Source organism: Miniopterus schreibersii (genome assembly GCF_964146895.1).
Source record: "Miniopterus schreibersii genome assembly, chromosome: 10".
Taxonomy (NCBI): Eukaryota; Metazoa; Chordata; class Mammalia; order Chiroptera; family Miniopteridae; genus Miniopterus; species Miniopterus schreibersii.
Genome location: NC_138110.1, coordinates 29,223,034 through 29,242,032, shown reverse-complemented (window position 1 = coordinate 29,242,032; position 18,999 = coordinate 29,223,034).

The window sequence follows — 18,999 nt, the reverse complement described above, 5'->3', positions numbered from 1 at the left end:
TGAAACTCTCTCTGTTCCTTGGTTATGCCTTCTCTAGCTGTGCTCTAACTAACATCGTGTTAAGAATTGCATTTTTCTCTCTCCCGACTCAGATTTAAATCTTGCAATCACCGCTGGGAAGTGAGCTGTATCATCTTGAGAAATCAGACCACAGAGACAAGCCTGCAGCTGGCAGGCTGGGTCATCTTTAATCGCTTAACCCTTCCTATCAAAGGATGGGTTGTAGCAGCAGATTCCTCCTCACGAATTTGCTATGGCAGATTTTCTCAAAAAAAAAAGCTGGGAGTTAAAGTGAAACAGAGTGTGCACGGCAAAAACCTTGCCTTATAAATGGACTTTTGTGCTTATACACATGACTGGCTTTATGTGCATCTCCATCTAACTCTCTCTTGTGGGCATGTGTCCGTGTCTGGGGGCATGCGTGATGGTGATGTGTGTGTATATGTGCTTTTATGTGAGAATATGCCATTAGTCTTCATGGCCCTGTGTGGATGGGAGTGTGTGAACCTGTGTGGATATGTTGTGGGTCTAAGGAAAATTCTTCCCTGTCTTAAAAATAGGACACAGGCTAATCAAGACTGGTATAGTAGATTGTGGCTACAGCAATTCCATTTTTGTATTTATATCCTTGGATGGTGCCCTCCTAAACTGACTCTGAACTTGGCCATGTACTTTTGTCAACGGGATAGTACCAAATGGGACGCAAACAGAGAACTGAAAAGCAATTGCACATCGAAGTTGTTTCCTCCTGCTGCTCTTGGGAACCCTGAACCAGCACAAAGCCTGCCAATGAACTGGGGCAAGCCTGCCTGAGACATATGGCCCAGTGACCCCTGCCGCCCCAGCTGAGGGCCACCACCACTCCCAGGCATGTGAATAAGGCTGTCCTGGACCAAGCGGCCCCCACACCACCTGGGAGCTCCACATAGCCACATGGGTGAGCCCAGGGGATGCCAGCAGAACCACCTTGCTGATTCCGGCCCGACTGCCCACCCACATAATCATGAGTTAATAGTAAATGATTGTTATTTTAAATCACTAAGTTTTGGAGTGGTTTTTACACGGAAAGACCTAATTGATCTAGTCAGTAATAGAAGGAAAAGCCTCTCCATTAGAGGAAGAGGTGTTTGGCAAGAACTGTGGGCATGAATCATAGGAAGACATGCAATTCCATGTTTAAATATTTTTTATAATCCTGTTCTCACTTCATGAGTTTAAAATCATAAAAAAAATTAGCTCTTATTGGAGGACCTACCATCAATTCTCACACATAAATGTGCATTAACAAGACAAGCATGGACACGGGATGATAGTGCTGGCATATCCCAGCAATACTTACTGGGGCCTTGGGAAGACAGCCAAAGAGAAGTAAACCTAGGTGACTGCGATGCTACAGAATCTGCGTCGAGGCTACGACTTGCTCTTTGGAAGTGAAAAGATTCATCTCATCCAGGCTCCCAGCCTGTCTCCATGGGGTGGGCATCACTTTAGCATCTATTACCCAGGAGCTCACCCCAGGCATCTTAACTCCTTGAAGAATAGTGCCTATAAAATGATCCTCCATGAGAAACGAGATTCTCTTCCCTGCCTGAGGCCTGCCTTTCGGGAACCTGCCACCTCTTTGGATAATTGACTCTAGGGATGATTGTCCCTCTCAAGGGAGACCATGTGTACTTCTAGGTACAAGACCTTTACCCTGCAGACCCCAACAGGATATCAGAATGTAATAAATAGTCCTTTCTAGATGGCTCTATTTATGTATAGAAGCAGAGGTTGAGTGAGAAAACTCTGTGTGTGTGTGTGTGTGTGTGTGTGTGTGTGTAAATACAAGAATATTGGCTCAGAGGTCAGGGCACATGACTTTGGCAGTTCCAGCTCCGGTCTTATTTTACAAGAAATTCTTATTTGGTGTGATTTGAGAAAGTTTAGGAAATCTGCTGTTAATATCATCAGTATTTTAGTTGTGAAAGATATTTTATTTCTAAGAATACTCTCTTAAAACACAGAAATACTCACAAACACCTTTGTTATGGGTTAACACCTACACAGGAAATAGCAGAAGGTAAATGCTTTGGAGCTGTTAGGGAACTCTGATGGATGTGTAGTCACCAAGGACTTATATTTTATGCTTTAGATTTTATCTAGGACTGGGCCTGCCCAGCCTTCTTGTAAATAAATACATTTCACACACTGTTTAAAAGCATGTGCTACATCAACTAGGTCAACGTTTACTTACCTTTTTCAGGGATGTGTTTGTAGATTTTAGGACATTATATGTAAGAGAGGAAAAAGGATTGGATTAATTATATTATCATTAACACAAAATGAACTGCCTTTATTGAATACTAGCTATTACCAAGCCTTATACGAAGCCCTTTAACCATAGGTGTATGTTATTACCGCTTTGCTTTTCCAGGTAAGGTAACTGAGATCCTTAACTTCAAAGTTCAAGTGTATTATCTATAGCTACTGGTAAGTGTAGGATGAAACTCAAATGTAGCAAGTTTGTCTGATGTTACAGCACTGCTTTTATTTCTATTTAACTTTATTAGGAGATATTTCAACTGCAAAGAAAACTTCAGAGGACAACACAACAAGCATTCATGTGTCCCATCACCCAATTTTTTTAGATCTTAATATTCTGCTGTACTTGCTTTACATTTATGGTATTTTAAATATGTGGGACATTTGCCTTTTAAATATTTATATGTAGAAATTCTTTGTGAAGTCTGGGAATTATGTGGGTGGCAACTATCGTCACTTTATTTATGATGATATTTAACAAGCAGAACATTTCATTTATTTAAATTTAATTAAATGTTTGATGAGCTTTTTCACGTTTTTAGGGTACTTTGGGGGCTATTGATTTGTGGGTCCTATTTTTGAAATGTTTTCCCTTACGTCATTCAGATAATCTCTTCATTTTCATTTTCAGAGAGTTTCCTCCTTAGGGGTCGCATCTAGCTGATATTTAAGGTGTGTGCGTGGATTGAGGTGATCTGCTTTCATTCTTGCCCCGGGACGCTTCTCTCATGAATCCAGTCTCCCCCTCATTCACCTGCTTCTGTGCCCCAGGGAGGCCCCCTCAGCTCTGTGTCCTGCCTCAGCACCACGCTATTGCTTTAGTATAAAACTTGACATGGGCAGGGCACGTCTCTTGATGTTATTCTTCCATTTTGTCCTTAGATAATTTTGGCCTCTTACTCATACATTTTAAGATCAGCTTGTGTAGCTCCATAAAAAAGCCCTGTCAGAATTTGGATTCTGGTTGCTTTGAATTTATATATTGTTATGGGGTTGGCATCGCACCTTTATGCAATTGAGTCTTCTCAACCATGCAAATGGTACATCTTTCCATTCATTTAAGTTTCTTTTATGATTCCAGTAATATCTTGAACATTTCCTCTGTAAAATTCTTACCCAGATTTCTTAGTTTTATTCTTAGGAATCTTATAGCATTTCTTACTATTGTAAATGCAATTTTTTTTTTTATTATTCAAATTGATGTGCAGAAACACTATTCATTTTCTAAGGATTATTTTTGTACATTAGCGTTGCTTAACTCTCTTGTTCTAATACTTGATAGATGCTTTCAGATTTTCTATATATACAAATTATTACTGCAAATAAGTTTTGAGTCTTCCTTTCCAATTCTAATTCTTTTAATCTTGACATTGTTACTTGGCTAGGACATCTAAAACAAATGTTTTTTTTGTGTGTCTTTTGAGAAAGTCATATGATTTTTCTCCCTTATCTTTATATTGGGGCATCCTCATATTCCTCTGATAAAAGTATTTGGTCAGACTTCAAAAAATATGCTCCTGAACTTTATTTGCTTGTACTTTATTTAGGATTTTTATATCTGTGTTAACAAGAATGGTTTACAATTTGATTACTTGTATTGTCCTTGACACATTTTGGTACCAATGAGATGAGATGTGTAACTCTCCTTTATTTTTTCTTTCTATCAAATATTTTATACAAGATATGAATTGTGTATTCCTTTTAGATTTGTTATAGAGCTTTAAAACTGTCTGTATCTAGTGGTTTTTGGGGAAGGAGATTTTGATACTTTCCATTTCATATAAATATTGTGGTTTCTTCCAGCTGGATCCATGTATTGGGGCTCTTGTTCTGTCTTGAAATTGAGGTCTCTTGATATCAACATAGAACAAGAATCTACGGTTGTGTAGCCTCACTTCCTGGCTAGTTTATAAGCTATTTTTCCCTCCAATTTCACTGTCCAATATCTTCACAAGCCTGTTGGCCCTGGCAGCAGGCTACCATTTTCCCCTGGCCTCCTTTCACGTATTTGAGAGCTCAGCCCAGACCTAGCTTCATGCAGTGATCTTAGCTGGTTTTCTGTTTAACTTGGGCCTCCTTGGGTCCCTGTTAACCTGTAGAAGCCAAACTCTGAGGCTCCTGTTTCTAGCTCTGGGGCCTAGGAGACCCATGGGTCTAATCAATCCCTTGATTTTTCTGTCTTTTTTTTTCTGGTCCACAGCAATTGTTATCTTGTTTTTTGAGCTTGGCTATGGTTTTATTGGTTTTCTCTTTTAAGATTTTAACTCCTTGTAGCAGAGAGGTTTGTTACAGTGGGAATTCATCGAGTTATCATGATTGGAAATTTCCCAACACCTTCTTTTAACCACCAGACTATAGTACATCTTTAAGTAATCACACCTTTAGGCAATATCCAATCATCCAGCCAGGAAATTGATGACTTGTTCACAGTTTCCTGCTCCCTGCATTGAAGCCAGTGAAGCCCCTTTTGCTGAGATTACTCTTCGTCTTGTCTGGAACATAAATAGAAAAAGAGGTCATGAAATTAGTCTGTGAGCGTCTTTAGATGTCATGAGTCCACTGTCCCCTCCTCCTTGCCCTGACACCCTCCATTTTAGAGATAAGGAAAGAGAGGTTCAGGGAGATAAAATCATTGGATCGAAATTTCTGTAGCTAATGGAAGACATGGGACTAGAACATCTAGGTAGCCTCATTTCAAGCCTAATATTTTCCCTTCAAGATTAGTGGTTCTCAGGTTTGGTAACACATTAGTAACACTTGGGACTTTTTAGATCATTCTGTTATCAACCTGAATCAGATGAATGAATTTAGAATTTCAGAGGGTGGGGTTCAGACATCTGTACTTTCTCAAAACTCACTCGCTGCTTTCTGAGGCCCAGTGAGATACCTTTAACCTGCAGGTAAGTTACCCGAGCTGGGTCATTATTGCTCTCTCTGTCTTTCTCTTACTCTTCTAGGTTCCTCCTCCCTCCCTTACGTTTTGATGATTAGAATTTTCAGCATAGGATGTTTGTTTTGTCACTTTTTCACCTTTATTACAACAATAATAGACTACTTTTAATTGCTCACTTAAAAAGGATTCAAACATTTTCCTGGTGAGTGTGTGATGAAATATATACACAAATATGCATCAAAGGGACCTGAACACTAGTCACATAACATTTTTGGTGCTTAGAATTAGGTTTATCTCTGGTCTCGGACACACCGCTGTCATTGTTTATGTATTTTTATATGGCCTCCTTTTGGGCGGTGTGTGTATGTGTGTGTTCATGTGTGTGTGTATATCTATTCTTGTAGGCACCCAAGAGCATATCTACTGCAGAAACTAGCATCTGCATAACTTGTCCACTCCTCTGTGTGGCTTTTCTAAGTCATTGCTTTACTTCCCCCAATGTAAGCTAGTTGCTTTTCTGAATCCTGTGCTTATCTTTTGCTTTAACACATAGTTTTATTATATATGTACATTCCCAAGACTATATTGCTTGGTTTGTTATTTTTAATTTTTTAGAAAAGGAAATCATGTTGCCTGTAATGTCCTCGAACCAACTTTTTTTCAGCAATATTGTATTGCCAAGAGTGAACCATATTGTTGTGTGTAGCTGCAGTTCATTAGCTTTGAGTGCCTCACAATATTTCATTGTGTAGTACTCTAGAATTTACTTATCCATTTGGAATGTTTCCTGATTTTGACTTCCAAGAATAGTACCACTATGAAAACTTTTGTACATCTTTCCTGGTGCACATATGTACCAGGTTTTCTTGAGTACATATCCAGAAGTGAAATTTGGGGTTGTAGGATATATGACTACTTACCTTTATAAGATAATGCCAAATTCTTTCCCAATGATGTTTTACTAGTTTACTCTCCCCCTGGCAATTCTGTGTAGTTCATATCAACTCTAACACTTGATAATGTCAACCTTCTTAATTTTGTCAATCAGATAGGTATCAAAGGCACCTCATATGCATTTTCTTCATGTTTCCTGAAATGTGCATTGTCCATATGTATTTACTCTTCCGTGAGACAGTTGTTCACATGTTCTGTCCCTTTCTTCCTGTCCCTTCATTTGCTCCTTTCTTACAGATTTAGAGTAATTCTTTGTATAGTCTCAATACTAACCATTTGTTAGTAACATGTGTGGCAAATATATCTTTCCAATTTGTGATTTATCATTTCCTATATTGAGCGTGTAAAATCACATTTTGGAGCCTTTTATCCCTCTTTTAACACCACCAACTGTCCCCCAAACAGAACCAACGCTTGCCATAGTCTTGTGTTATATTCCTTACTATATGTGCATTTTGGTTTCCATGATTTTAAGTAACTACATGTTGAACAGGTGTTGGGGTCCCAGTGATGGAGAAAATCCCCAAGGTATATATTTTCACTTAAATTGGGGGAGGTCTAAGGCCTAGGATTGTGACTTGGAAGAAAAATTTCCACCATCCCTCCACTCATACCTGTCTATACCCATAGCTCCATGGGCAGCTGAAGTATGTTCAGGATTCTCACTTTATAGAATTCTTCTCAAATACAATTCCCCAGGAAGCTTTCCTTTTCTCCAAGTAGTAAAATTCCCACTTTCTGATAGTTACAAAGATAGGTTTTGCTGTCATAATGCTTTCTCTGTGTGCTGCTTTGCAATCAGAGTTTTCACCACTCAATGGATCCATCACCAAGCAGCACATTACAGCAAACGCATATCCGTTTGCCTCCATTATTGTCATAATCAAAAGGTGGGGCTACACTGAAATATTTGCTTCGCGCATGCATATCTGTTATCCGAAGGGCCCTTTAACCTAAATGGTGTGCTTTCTGTAATGTCTTCAGTTAATGAATGGGTCTGTGAGGGCCTCAGAGCGGTGCAATGTGGGAAGAATGCTATAATTTCTTTTTAACATGCAGGAATTCTGAATACGAGAAAATGCATGCCAAATTTTATTGCTTCTAAATCTGAATAATTGTATTTCTGGGCTGTGCATCTGGGTAGATAATAAAGCCACAAAACAATTTAATGAAACATATAAAAAATAAAATGACATTACTAAATATTATAATATGAAGAAACTACTTTTTGCATATTGTCACCTAATCTTTCAACCATATAGCAACAAATAATGCAATCATAATTGAAAGTTTTATTATCCATCTCAGTAAATTGAGCTCAAATTTACCTTGTTCTCATTAGTTGGTGGGCAAGCCTATTGGGGTTACTGACACAATTTCATTTTTGTGGCAGATAATTTTTTTTCTCTCTTTCTATGGAATGTAAGGTGGTCAATAAATAGTCCTGCTGCTTAATCGATTCTGAACTCAGTTCTTCAGAAAGCCACTCCTCGACCCTGTGACCCATGTTGGCAGCCAGCCCTGTGCGGAGTTTCAGAAACTGGCTGCACACACCATGAGCCTTCCTGGTCCTAAAGCCCCACAAACAGACCTCGGAGCCCAATGTCTTTACTCAGCTTGCTGCATGCCATGCTTCCTTATTCCACCTGTACAGCTGGGGAGGGGATGCTCCATTTGCTATAGGAGGAACTTGATTCGATTTCTGGGATGGAGATTGGGGATTTGTTGACTTGAGTTGCCCACCTAAAAGGTCTCTCATTCTGCTTTGTAAAAGGTCCACAAACTGCTTCCATGGTGCAAGGTGGAGGCTGCTCGATAGGAGAACACCTACTGGCATTTCTGACCTTGAGACCCATGTGTTCTTGGGGTGGGCCAGGGGGTGTGAGGGATGCCAAGCCTCAGGAAAAGATGGCACATAGTTCTGAGGCATCTGAAGGGTTGTTGGAAAGCTCTAGTGATTTCAGTAGTAATTTAGGTTATTCTTACTATAGAATGTTCAGGCTTTTTCTGGAGTCTTGGTTTTGAGAAGCAGTTACCTGGCTGTTTCCCTGCTTCCACAGTCCCCACAGTGGACCTCTTGAGTTTGCCCAGGTGTGAGAGAGGATGCTTCTCCCTCAGGCAGACCCCAGGGCACCTCACAGCAAGAAAGCCCAGGCCTGAGGCACCACACCCTTCTTTCTCCCTCCAGGAAGTTTTTTACCCCCCATGTTTGCACCAGGGAAGAAGGGGTTCACAGGAGGGACTAGCATCAGTCAAGTGACCTTTCCAGAACTGCCCTTCCCTGGGAGAGCCTTGGAATGGAGTGTGGGCCCTATTTTTTTTGAAGGGACCAGGACCAAGGATAGAACCTGCCACCCAGGTATGTGCCCTTTACTGAGAATCAAACCCGTGACTCTTCAGTGCACAGGCTGACAGTCTAATCACTGAGCCACACTGACCAGGGCTCCAAATTCCTCTTTTTGCACCTGGATACCCAGTTTTCCTAGTACTATTCTTTGAAAAGATTGTCCTCTCCCCATTTCATGTTCTTGGCACACTTGTTGAAAATCGTTTGAGAGTCTATGTGAAAGTTTATTCCTGGGCTCTCCTGTTCTATTACGTTGGTCTATATGTCCACCTTTATGCCAGTACTGCACTGTTTTGATTACTGTACTTTTGTAGTAAGTTTTGAAATAGGCAATTGTGAGACTTTAAACTTTGTTATATTTCAAGATTGTATTGGCTCTTGGGTCCCTTGAGATTTCATAAAAATTTTAATATAGATTTGACTATTTCTGCAGAAAAACACTATTGTAATTTTGATATTGTATTAAATCTGTAGATTGCTTTGGGTAGTATGGACATCTTAACAACATTGTCTTCCGATCCATAAACACAGCATGTTTTTTTCATTTATTTGTGCATTATTTAATTTTTTTCAGGAACATTTTGTAGTTTTGCGTGTACAAGTCTTTAGCCTCTTGGATAAGTTTATTTCTAAGTATTTTATACTTTTTGATGTTTTGTAGATGGAGTTGTTTTTTTATTTTCTTTTTTGGACTGTTCATTGTTAGTGTGTAGAAATGCAATTAATTTTAGTGTGTCAATTTTGTATCCTACTACTTTGCTGAATTTGTTAGCTCTGTTTGTGTGTGTGTGTACAATTTAGGGTTTCCTACCTGTAAGATCATTTTAAGAAATACTTAAACAAATATTCCCTAAGTGAATCCTTTCTAATTCTTCAAGGGGTTTTCTTATCTCTCCCCCTATTGACTTTCTTCCTGGTGTCCACTTCTGCTCCCATTAGATTTTCTTTGTATCTATCCATGCTACTTCTCTGATTAATCTATTTCGATAACTTCATTGTCTTTCTGGTAACCTCAGGGCAATGCCTGGATTCCTTAATGGGGCTTAGAAGACCTTTAGGATCTGGCCCTGGCTCCAGAGACCCTGAACTATTCCAGTTCTTTGAACATGCTCTGCTTGCTTCAGGACCTCTGCACTGTTCCCTCTGCCCGAATGACTACCATCTCTCCAACCCTTATCTTTGGCTCACTCCATGAGTCAGAAAGCCTTTTTGACCTGGTGTAACTGTGTTAGGAGACCATGGCATATGGACCCAAAGGACCCTGTGCTTCATTCCATGGTATATCCATATAGGATTTTGGTTGTCTATTTCTATATCCCTAACCAGACTGTGATATCCGCATACAGGGGACTGTGGCTTCCTCCTTAATGTGTCCTCAGTACCCAGCATAATTATAGACAAAGAAAAGTGTTTAGGAAGGACTCATGATGTGCAGCTTTGGAGAGGAAATATTCCCTTCCCGGAGGGAAAATAAGCAGCCTGGGCGGGAAGTCAGAGGAGCTTAGGAGGGCGCAGATCTCCCTTTCTGACCTACTAAAGTGGGGGTATTTATAATTGCTTCATATAGTTCACATAGTAAAATCAAATTCTATGCAAATAATGATTATTGAGCACCTACTACCCTTCCCTTCCTATGGGCACACCAAGATGGAAATGGCATAAGGGGCAACATTTGCCTGGAAATTGATTAGGGTGAAAGTACTGAAAGAATTCAATATACAAAGAACACAATAAATGGTGACGAGAGGGGTTTGAAAGAAAAAATGAAGGTGGAAGTGGCTTGACAGGGCAAAGAGCAAGGCAGAACCCATTGTTATGGTGTGTAGTGCCCCTAATGAAGGCTGCAGAGCACTTGGGGTTTGGAGACAAGCCCCAAAAGAAACAGGAGTCTGTCCCGATGCTCTAGGGTATTCTCTAAGAGAGAACTCACTGGGGAGAGCAAACAGCCCTTTTCATAAGCCCAAACATTTTGGTTTCAGTTATTACATGGAGTTAAGACCAGAGCCTCTAGACGGGAAATGCTGTAATACTCTGGCTTGTCAAGCTGCTGTTGGGTGCTGGGCGTGGCGCTGGCCTATGCCTGCCACGCAAAGGCTGTCCCATCGTCTTCTCCCGGTAACACCTGAAAGCGCCACCCCATAGGCCAGGTGAGTAACTGAAGGCTGTAGAAGTGACCACTTCACAGTGGGGTAGTTACTTCTGGGAAGAATTACATGGGCCAAATAAAACATTGTAAAGATACTTAGGGACTTCATAACAGGTTTGGGACTAGAGGCAATTAAAAAAAATTTTTTTTGAAACTAGAGAAAACTGTTAAAATTATAATTTCAAAGACTTCTATCTCCTTATCATTAATATTTTTAAAACAGGTAAAAAGTATCTTCTGCTCTCCTGCTGTGTACACCATGCTCTGTTTGGCATTTTGAGAGTCAGGAGAGAAGCTGGAGTCTTGCTATGTCTTAGCTTTATAGACCTGATGATAGTGGATATATGTTCCCACATGATTTTAAGCTCTGTGATTGCTGGGGGGTTTTGTTTTCTTCACAGCTTTATTCATAGAGCCAAAGGCGCACCCACTACATAGTAGGTACTCAATAATATTTGTTGAATGAATCATGTAATACATGGAAGTTCACTTACAAGAGACAGTAAAAAAAGCATGCAAAATAACATGTAATCTAACTCCAGGATGTGTTGCCTGAGACTTAAGACCAAAAGGCCATCCAAAAAGAAACTGATGGCTACTGGCTGCCATTACTAGAGACACTAAGGGCTGCCATTTGCTGTTCTTAGAGTGGACTTGGAGCTGGGTGTTGAAAGATGGGCAAGTGGCCAGGAGTAGGGCAAGGACTGTTCAGGATGTGAGGGAGGCCTGAGCCAAACACAAGGGGCGAGGAGGATGCTGAGTCCAGCTGGGCAAACTGAGGCTTCGAGAGTAGAAGGGACCTGCCCAGGCTGTACCACTTGGGAATACATAGATTTCAATCCAAGCATATGGATTTCTGTGATGGATGGGGGAGAGAGATTGTAAGGAGCTGTTCCAATGGCAAGGAGTGGCTGTGAGGTGGGTGGTCCTCTGATTAACATATATTCTGACCATGGAGGTCTTCCTGCTGTTTCCTCTTTATCACTCAGAAAGTGGAGACACAATTTACATGGCCATTTCTAAGTAGGTGAGTGTTAATGAGAGAACCACTTAGAAATTCCTAGGTGAAAAGTAGTGAACAAAGACAGAACATTTCTGCAGTAAAAAGTGGTGGAAAATAAAGGGCATTTCAAAGAATATTATCATACAACTTGATTTTTTTTTTTTTTTTGCATAGAGAATTCAGACATACTGCTTTTGCAGACTTAAATAATCCCAGGATGAAAGGTACTATATAAATGCAAAGTATTATTATTATTATCCAGTGGTAGAAAAGAAGGGCATTTCAAAGAGTGTTTCAGTACAATACAATTTTATTTTGCACAGAGAGTTCAAGGGAAAAAGCTTTATTTTATAGACTTAAATAATATCGTTATGGAGCTACAGTAAAATAAATAATACAGATATGGTGTTAAAATAAATAATACAGTTAGAAGGCTTAAATAAATAATGGTGGAGCGAGAAGAGAAATTAAGAGTCCTAGGAGGAGGTGGGGGGAGATGCAATTTTGAATTATAAGTAGGAGAGAATTGAGGTTCAAAAAGTCCTAAAATATTCAGGATGTTTCTATACTGACCAAAAAAAAAAAAAAAGGCATTGTACGGTTCACAATTAAGGGATTTATCTGACAGTGTTTTTATTATCTAGTGATAGGCTTTTCTCATTGTTTAATGAATGCAATATTAAAACTTTTGGCTGAAAAGTTAAAAATAATTAAATTAATCATTTTATGGCATTTACACAAAATGACTTCCTAACCCTCCTTCTCTAATTCTTGTTCCTTAATCGGTCCCTCATTTCCTTTGTCCATTTATCAGAAAAACTACTTCATTTCCTACCAACTTCGGAGCTGCCCCCTTTGAGAAGCCTTTTTCATCCTGTACCCTGCTATCTGATCCTTCCTCAGTCCGCACTTTGTGGTTCTGATGTTTCTTTGGGGTCCGGATTCTTATCTTTTTATGCAGACAGGGTTGCAACATTCTAGGTAGAATAACTGAACCTCTTCTTCAGCCACAGACTTGCGCTGGGAGACTTCAGACGGGATTCTGAGGCCAGTGAGATGGGTATTCTAGGGAATGATCAGGCAAGGGAGGCAGTCAGTGTCATGGTTGGTTCAAATCTAGGGAGGGGAGCCAGGATCAGGCTCCTGGGGGTGGGAGAGTTGAAGCCAGATGGGAACCAGGGAGCCAGAGAGTTGAAGGTGAGGGGAGACTCTATCGTCCCCAGGAGAGTGTGGGATTCTGAATTCTCCAGGCTGTGGGAGAAAGGAACAGATTGCAAGGTGAAAAGGCTTGGAGACGTTCAAACTGCTTGGAACACAGAGAGATTCCCAAGAGGTCATCCCCTTGATGTTTGGGGCATCTTCATCTGGGAGAAGGGAGGGGTCCAGGCTGCAGTTTAGGGTGAGCTAGAGGGCCTCATGCATTTCACAATCAGTCCAGAGGTTGGCAAACTGGGCCTTCCCTGTGCTTGAGGCACTTTTTAAGATCTCAGGGCAGTGGAGAGAAAGTTCTTGTTCAAGAAATCAATTCCCTGCTGGGGACTCTTGCCAGAGCATTACCTTCTCATTCTCCGTGCAGACACACTTCCTAAATGCAGAGGTGTCACTGTGTTTGCAAAGAACCAGGCCATCAAAACCTAGCTTTAAGCCACAGCCTCTTTTAACTTGACCTTGGTCCCCTCTAGCTCAGCTCCTGAAGTTTGGTTAGGTGAAAGTATTTCCCTTGTCACTTATCATATATTTTCTTTTCTTTTAATGAGGCTGTCTCACTGGGTGGGTCTTATTTCAGTAACTGCACCGTGAACTCCTATCTTCTCTCGCCTCTTCCAACTCATCTTGCTCAGGTGCAGGCTCACGGTAGTTGCTCGGGGTGAGAGGCAGGAAGCTGTGGCTAGCAATGGAGTTGGGAGGAAAGGAGGGGCAGTGAGGAAGCCCCAGCCCCACGCCTCCTGTCTACAGGATGCTGCAGTGCCCCTTTGAGTTTCATCCTTGGCACTTGAGGTTACATGTCTATTTGGACAACCCCACGGGGAGGGAGTCAGGAAAACCTGGGGGAGTCTTGTTTCCCTGGGAGCAAGGAGATGTGGAATTGGATGTGATGCTATGTAACTTTGAGGGGAAAGAAAAAACAAAACAAACAAAATAGAAAGGCACGGAAAATATAAATAAAAAGAAGTGCAAAGTTTTATTGTCAACTGCTGCTGTCACCTCCTGAAACTACAGTCATATCTAAGAAATATGTGACATACTAATAGGAAGTAATTTACCCAAGGATGTTTTTGTGCCTTGAATTGCCTTCCCTGCTCAGCTGTGGGAACTTTGCGAGTGTATATGCATGAGAGCCTGCGCGATGCTTCAGAAACTTCCCAATTTGTGCACAATGTGACTTTTATAAGGCCATTAAACTCATCTCGGGGAAAAGTGCTCAGGAAAACAGTGATACATGGGATCTCAAGGAGCCCGTGAAGGCAGACAGAAACGGCAAAATGATGACCAAACCCTCTTGGGTAAAGTGACTTTGAGGTGGCTGCTATTTTTCTGCTCACCATCCATCCTGCTCCCTATTTCTCCCTTTCTCTCTGCCCTTAAGGCTCTGCCAGTGGCTGGGTGGGCCTTCATCTGTGTCGGCTTTGATCCAAAGAACACTATCATTTCTTCTTGCTGTGGTTGGGTGGGCCCTCTGGGACCTGAGGTTGGGACCCAGGCACAGGGGGCTTTGCTCTCAGCCCAGAAACAGCCCCAGAGCCAGCGTGACCCAGGGAAGCTGGTGATGGGGCTTTCACTGCTCTAGTGAGGCTCCTCCCAGGCCATGCTCTTCGGTGATTAATGACACCGAAGACAGGAGAACTGCCTGCCCAGTAGGGCACCACCTACTGGGGAGCAGGTAGCCATTTGAGGGTTCCCTGCAAGTTCTTTCCTTCCCTGCTTTAAACACCTCCCTTCTGCTTCAGTCACAATGTCTCGGGTCCTACCACCAGCCCCACCTGCTTCTTCAAAGTGCAGCCCCTCGGGAGAGGGCGCTCACTGCGCTGTCTTCAGTGAGCTGGAGGATCTGGGAAGCTGTTCTCCTTGCTGAGTGGGGCAGCGGGAGGCCCCAGCTTCCATGTAGTTGGGGAGATTACAGAGATAAGAAGCCAAGGGATGGGCGGTGGAGGTGGCTGGGGAAAGGTGGGAGCGTGCCTCTCCAGACTCATCACTGGATCAGGGAGCAGACTCTGGGTGTAGAGCAACCAAGAAGGGGACCCAAGGGTGTTCACTAGGTGCGGATGACTGGGCAGGGACAGGAGGAGGGAAGGAAGTGGGGAGCCTTTAATTTGTACTCTGGCCTGTATATCTCTCCCCGTGTCCTAGCTTGGGAAAAAAGAAATGAGCCCTTTATCAATTTTTAATAAATTGAAATGACAAATAATCCATTTAATAAATTATTAACTGAGAAAATTACTGAAAACTGAAATATCAAACAATCGTGAGCAAATGCTCGAAGCAGCGTGTTTATTAATAACAAGTCCTGCTGCAAGAGAGGGCTGGAGGTGTGGTTCTCACAGGGCCACTGCCCCACACCCAGTGCCCCCCATGTGCCAGGGGACCTGGGGTGAGACATTCACAGGGTCATGCTTGGGTGCAAGTGTGAGGACAAAGGCAAATGGAACAGTTTCTTTAGCCCTTGAAACCCTCGGCTTGACAGCTCACGGATAGCTCTTGGGTAGGTAATATCTGGATATGACCCTTTGATGGCACCCGGGTGAAGTCCCGGGATTCCTCCCTCATGGTCCAGGAAGGGGGCCAGAAATATTCTCACCCTTGGGGTTTAGTTCTTTAAATCAAGAGCTTTGTGTTCAGAAAAAAAATTGTGTGTGTGTGTGTGCGTGCACATGCATGTAATTGTGTATATATAAAGGGTGACGTCACCCTCCAGTCTGCCTGATGTGATTATCAGCTGAGCTGGCTGTCCCACAGCACACTCACCGGCCACAGTGGGAGGCCTGGGAGGCTTTGTGACTGATGGGAGAAGCCTAGCCTGAGGGCCCTGGCTCCGGAGGGCTCAAGCACTATGTGGGGAGGGGCTCCAGGCCAATTTCAGGAGTCCTTTCACAAAATGCCCCCGGTCAGACTCCTCTAATGCTCCTGAAAGACTGTTGGAGGCCATGGAATCCAGACCATCATGTACACTGAGAAATGGAGGTTCAGAGAGAGGGAGGACTAGCCCTTTGTGTCAGGGCTAGTGGTGGAGTGGCAGCTGACCGGAGCCCAGGTTTCTAGTCAGATGCCCTTCCCATTGTGGCTCCAGATCTTCAGACCAGTCCTAAGCTGCTGCTTCTCTGAGAAGCCGCCTTCTCACCCCATAGCCTCCTCTCACCCTTCTGCTTTTGCAGATAGTCACACAGTTCTGTCCAGGAGGACTGGTTGAGGAGGCCTCCCATCTCGCTGCTGGCCGTGGTCCTCTCTGTGTTGGCCCTGGCCTATGGCGGGAGACAACGGGCGTCATCTCCTCCTAAGTGCCTGCTTTCTCTAGAAGCATAACCAAGCCAGCCTGCCTGCCACTGCTCTCCCGAGGCTGAGTTCACCTGGAAAAGCATCTCTATTATAGTCCTGCTGTGGGGCTTGGGGCTGGTCAGGTGACCTCCCCATGTCCTAGTTCCTTTATCTGTAAAATGGGGATAATAATAAACAGGGTAATTTGATGGCTGGGATTGAAAGAGTCCCATTATAAAAATACAATGCAGCCCTCCGGGATGACAGGCTGTAGGCTTGAAGATGGTGCTGCTGCAATGGGTATTTTTAGGAAGAAGGGAAGGGGGGAAGGAGGGGGTGGTTTATAAATGTTTGTTGCATTAAAAAATGTGCTAGTTTGAATTGTGCAGAACAGAGTATCATTTGTTTCTAGAAAAATTCACTGCTGTGGAAATGAATTAGTTTACATTGAATATGTGATGGTTCAGAGAAAGGGATATTAACCCAATTTGCATTTCTTTGAACTGAAATAAATTATTGCCAAGTTTGCACAGTTGGGTCAACTGGATGTGACTGGGCAGACCCTCAGTAGTGGGGGGAGGCAACCCTGGGCTCTGAGGGTTGCAATAGGGTCAATGTGTGCAGATCAGCAAGTTTTCTCAAACCAGGGCTTATTAACCTCTTCAGGAGACTGTAGGCCCCTTTTGGGGTCTGTTGAAAGCAGCTTGCACACCTACCTCTCACAATAGGGAATGGATCTCAGCACTCTCAGGCTTTCAGGCTGAAATGGTCCAGGTGTAAAGGCAGTGTCCCAAAGAAGGCAGTACCCATTGTCTTGGTGCCTCACACCTTGATCATAGTACAGGTCGGTCAGAGTCCAATTTCTGAGGCCCCTCGCATCTGTGGAAATAAAACAGGTCTTTGCATATGAAGAGGGGGACGGCCAAAGACTGAGCACAGAGCCGTTAAGCTCTTTAATACCTAACAAATGGGGCATTAACCAGCGGTAGGCAATTTGTGCATTCTGACAGCATATGCGAGCAGCAAGTGACTATTGCAGATGAACAACAAATGCAAAGGTAAATCCAGAAGAAATGGAAGCTAGAAGTATTCAGAGACGTGTGCCAGGAATGTGCTGTTGGCTTTTACACCAGAGGAGCTTGAGCTCCCCCGAGTCAGGAGAGAGCACAGGATGGAGGATGGGGAAAATCATCTTACCTTTCACCCAGTAGAAGGTGGCAAAACCAGCAAATTCGCACCCCATGGCCAGAGAGCCTTCTTTAATGAGTGCCCCCAACCTGAACTCACTTTTATTGGAAAGAAGCAACTACAAGACAACAGGATGATAAACAGGGACTTAATTTAAAGAGTAACTTCAGGGGGAATCCCTCTCATATCACTTCTCTGCTTAAAGCCCATCAATAGTGCCTTAGGAATATCAGGATAAAACCCACACTCTTGAACTCAGTATACAACTCAGTCCACCCTACTTGACCAGAGGGGCTGAATTTCCTGAATGCACCACGCTCTCTCTTATCTCCAAACCTTTATTTCTGCTGCTCTGTCAACTTGGGAAGCCCTATACCTCTCCTCATGAATGTCATGTCCTCTGAGCAATTTTTTCTGGCCCCTTAGACTAGGTTTGGGCTTCTGTGATAAGGCCGATAGGGACAAGCCAGCCACTGAGTTCCTGCTGGCACAGACACAACTGAATGACTGTTGGGGCCCTGTGGCCAGCCAGGCATACAGGAGGAGCTTGGTAAATGCATCTTGAATGCGCGTATTCATAAAGTGATGACTATATGAAGGACACTGCAGTCACATTGTCCCGCATTTCATCCAACCCTTTGATTACCACTACAGCATACAATATGACTTCTGTTTACTAAGCCTCTCTCATCTGTATAGTGGAGATAATGTTGTCTACCTGATGATTTTGGGGAGGAAGAAATGAGTTAATATACATGAAAAGCAATGCCTGCCACTCAGTAAGTGCTCAGTGAGTGTTAGGTACTGTTGTTCTTGACAAATAAGTTGAGAGAGACCAAACCTACTACTGTCCTGGACGTAAGAAACTTGTCTTCCCTTAGTGGTTAGAATCCCAATTAGCAACTAGTTAATGGGAATGGTTCTAGAAAGTGACCCCCTAGGAGAAAGTCAAGCTCAGACCTGGGACCAGGAATTAGACTTTTTGGGACCATCAGGACCCAAGAAGGCTGGCAGTGTTGCCAGATGTTGGGGTTGGGTTTGGGGAATGGCAGCCAGGCGGAGATGGAAGAAACTCCTGGCAGAGCTGGTGCCAATCTCTGGCTAGGCTTTACTTAAGTCAGGAGAAGGAAGTCACGCTGGGTAAATGAGGTAATGAATGTGCAAGTGCTCTGCAAACTGCTAAGTGCTAGACAAATGTGAAGCATTATTGCAGTCATGTATTTCTCTTCTTTGTACTCCCAGGGTTTCCTAATAAGGGCTCCTTTTCAAAGTCTTAGGCTAGCTTTAGATTAACTAAAGGGAAAGGTTGTGTGCAGTGTGCATAGCAGAAGTACCCTGAGCATAGCAGAAGTCCTGGCTAGGAAAGGAAAGACTGACTGGCAATGGGAAACTGGGAGATGAAAAGGCTGAATGTTGTGTGGTCATTAATCCCTCCCAACCTGGACATTTTCCAGGTCCAGAGCCATCCTAGAGCTGTTCAGATCATTCTAGAGAGACAGACTGGCCTGTGCTGAGAAGGGTGAGAGCAAAACCTAGGGCCCTTGTGACTGAATAAGTGTGGAGTGTCATGGGAAAGGTCCCTAATTCCTGAGTGTGTGCTTGCAATCCAGTCACCCAGGCTGGCCCAGGCCAACACTAACCATTTCCAGCTGCTTTGTAGAAGGGACACAGACTGGCCTGAAAGAGCGAAGAAT